Below are 3,943 nucleotides of genomic sequence, written 5' to 3'. Positions count from 1 at the left end.
CACTGGCTGCTTTTACCTCAGATTTAGGGGCACATCTCATACCCTGCCCTGGAGATGACTTTGCAGCTGATACCAGAGCAGAGGCAGGACTGCCCCAGGAACACACACCATTTGGGATGGCAAGGGAAAAATCTGTTTGTATATCAACAAACCTCACATCCATGTGGCTTTTTCTCCAGCAAAGTCAAAAGCTTTGCAAAAAAAAAAAAAAAAACAGAAATCAGAGCAGATGGAGCCTTACCGGGACTGCAGCTGCACAGTGTTGCACTGGGACAAGCAGCAAGCCTGCTACCTTCCTTTGAGCTTCCCTTTGCTGCAGGAAGAATGGCATACACACTGCTAGTACTAAGAGCAACGTTTCTGAGAGCTTTGATAACTCTGCAAATAGAAAATAGTGCACATGTTTTATGCAATTCCATCCCTCAGACAATTTTTGAGCCCTCATCCAAACAAAGCATCTACGTTTCTTATAATGACATTCATGCGCTCTCCCACAACCTTTTGGAAAATGTGCATTTCAGTGATTCTTTCTTGTCAGAAGCAATAAGGTGAATTCCAGTGGTAAAGCCCATCCACCAGAGCTCCCCAGTTTGCATGGGATGGAGCTAAAGCCCTGCAGGCTTTCAAATAACTCAGCAAATAGGTTTCCCCGTCCCACTGGCACTCCTGCCCACAGCCCATGCTTGGTTCACTTTGCCCCAGGAGTGTCAGGTAAGGAGCTCCCAGGGCATATCCTAGTGACATATCCATCCATCTTAAAATGTGCTTAAGAAATGCCCCAGCGTCCTTTAGGCACCTTGGTGGAGAATATTACAAAATACAAACACATCCTCATCCCTCCACCAAGCCACCCAGCAGGAGCAGCAGGCACAGTGGCTTTCTGCAACCACACAGCTTTTCTGACCAGCCATTGACCAACCCAATGGATCCCAACAAACCTGTAGGGGATCTGCTCCCTTGCTATGCACTGGCCATGCTGAGCCCCATCCTCACACGTTACTACCCATGAGATCAAGCAAAAATTTATTGATTATGTCCCAGGAAGCAGCTTTTCAGCCTGGTGGCCCTGAGGCCTTACCTTCCACCCCAGAAGTAATGCCCTGGGCTGGATGCAGCCTTGCAGGTATGCAAGGAGCAGACTTGCTAGCTCCGTGCTACAGCCATGCCTCCTTCTGGTGAGCAGTGGACACATAAGTCTCTACAGCACTCCTTATGTCTGGGTCTCTTGATGAAGCTCAGTGTCTCCTTGAAACAATCATACCCCATCCCCACAGGGAGGAGGATGCTTGGGCACAGGCACAGCAGAGAGGAGATGGGGCAGGACTCATGGACCACTTGCAGTCTTGCACTCCTGCACAGCAGGCCAAGCATGAACAGTAACCATCCCTCTTTTCTCCTCATGAGTGTGTTTTCCATGCTGTCCACTGTCCCACCTTGCACCCCCCAGGTCTCCCAGCACCCATCATCATGGGGCTGTCAACGTGCCAAGCATTAGAAATGAGGAAAAGAAGATTCCAAGCAGGGCCTCATGAAAGGGAAGGAGGAAACTGTGCTTATGTTCATATCCCCACATTTCACAGATCTACCATTACCTCACGGTTTAAGGCAGATCCTTTTGCTGCCTGACTCAAGGGATGTGGGAATAGGCAGAAAATGGGATTTAGAGAGCAAAGCTGCTAGCAGGGATAACTGAGAGCAGAACGAGGAACGCTGCCAGGCTGCCTTCACCAGCCTTTCTCACCAAAGCAGCAGGGACAAGGGAGGGTTTGGGGCTATGCAGACAGCATAACCCCTGCCCTCCTGTCCCCATATCCCTGCTCAGCACACACCCCACAGAGCCGGAGCCCTGCTGAGCCCACACAGCACAGGAGAGCAGGGCAGAGCCTGGCACCGCGTGGCTCTTCTCTCCCAGAGACATCGATCATTTCTGCGATCAGCACCTCGTTGGAGAAACTGAAAAATCCATTATTACAGGATTCCAAAACAAAAATAACCAGAAAGGGGAAAGAAAAATTAATTCAGAAGCTGTCCTGCTCTCAACCTTGCGCGTTGGGTCAGTGCCATCTAGAGGCAGTGAAGCAGCAGAGAGTGCCTGAGAGCACCCAGCATCCACCCAGCACCCGCTGGCCATGTGGGCCCAGTACTGTGTGACCCCAGAGAGGCATCGTGTCCTCGTGCATCACACACGTAGCTCCTGGGGGCACAGACACACAGGACAGTGACAGTTTCCTGCGGCCCCAGCTCTCTTGGTGTATCCCACGTCATCTGTGTGGCTCCATTAACGCAGCGGCTAACCAGTGCCTCGGGCCAGAGGAATATTTCAGCATTTCATTTTCATTCCAAATTAGACTGAATCAGCTAAATAGGTTTCATTCCCTCCCTTCTTCCCTCCACACCCCCACAAATGGAAAGTTGAGGAAAAATGTGAAATGAGAAAAAAATATCACATTCTTCTCCTCGTTGGGTTCCAGGCTGGGGCTGTGCCTGCCTGTGTCACCCTGTTTTGTAGCAGTTAAGCTAGCCATGCCTGCACACTTTTAACCAGCCTTGGTTAAGGGCTTAGGAATGCTTCCCCAGCACCTTCTGGCACCACACAGTTCCTGCATGCTGCTCTGGCCTTGCCTGACAAGTGTCTGCACCAGGCAAGGTCCAGTTCTGTTGGTGTTGTTCTCCCCATAATTCCATTGCCTAGCTGCAATGGAAGCTGTCCTCCTCACCCAGGTCCGTGTCTACACGTATCAGGCAGCGTTTGTTCCCACAAAGAAATCACACCCGAAGACAGGCTGTGCTCTTTGATGAAGATCTCACTTTCATTTCAGCATGGTATGCTTTGACACAAAGGGAAGCTGCACAGAAAGAGAGAGGCCTTTGCTGACAACACCTGTGGGGAAAAGGGGCCAGAGAAGATTAAGCATGGACCTTTTCACCTTACAAATTTATTGCACTTGAGCTTGCATCATCTCACCAGCTTCATCTACTTGTACCTGTCGATGAATCAGCCATGGGTCAGCGCATGTAACCCTGATTCATGCAAAGTGAACCCCAGGCCATCCCTCCAAGGGAACACAGAAGCTCCAGTGACTTTGGAGCTGGGAATGAAATTGGAAATCAAAAGGTTTTGGGACTCTGTAATCACTATAGCAAGGCTTTATTAAGCAAATTATTATCAAGCAAGTAAATAAACCAGCAGGAATCAAAGCAATGATCAATAGAGCAGCTCAATGCAGGGCAGACTGAGTGCATGCAATCCTGTAAGGCTGCTGCCACTAAAACAATGAACTCCCCAGAACCCACTGGTCCTTCATCTCTCCAGGATGCTTTTTCACTCACTAAAATCTCCCATGTCTGAGCTCGTCCTGTTTGCTGCAGTTGAGCAGGACAGTAGCATCCTCATTTGGTCCCTTGCTGCCAGGCAGGGGCTTTGCCACCCATCAGCAAAACCCAGCCAGTGGTCACAGACCCCAGGCCCAACCCAAACCCCTCTGTGGGGCACAGTACCAGTGCTGGTATTAGTACTGGTTTATGGGACTGATGACCAGACTGCCAGGATGATCGACTCCCAATATTTGTTAACAAAGAATAGCAGAAGAGATGCATCTCCATCATGGTAAAGAAGCATCATGGTCTACTCTAATATTAAAAAAATTAAAACCAAAAAAACACTTCTTTATACCAACCACCAGCAGTGATCCCAACAGCAGAGGGTCGCCATCTGTCCAACATCCACCCCAATTTCCCACTGCACCAGCCCAGCTGTAATGAGCTGGGGATTACTGCAGCCTTCTGAAGTACAAGGCTCAGATACCATCCCTCCTGTTACACACTCTGAGTCTCCTACTGCTGCAGATGTTTTCCCCCAACAACCCACCACCAATGAACAGGAATTGGAGGGGGAAAAAAAAGAAAAGAAATCAGCACTAAGCAAATGAAAAGCAGACTCTGT

Source organism: Centrocercus urophasianus, unplaced genomic scaffold, assembly GCF_019232065.1.
Source record: "Centrocercus urophasianus isolate 14NV4802_14NV808 unplaced genomic scaffold, USGS_Curo_1.0 seq_47, whole genome shotgun sequence".
In the NCBI taxonomy this organism is placed as follows: domain Eukaryota; kingdom Metazoa; phylum Chordata; class Aves; order Galliformes; family Phasianidae; genus Centrocercus; species Centrocercus urophasianus.
This window is presented reverse-complemented; position numbering follows the sequence as displayed.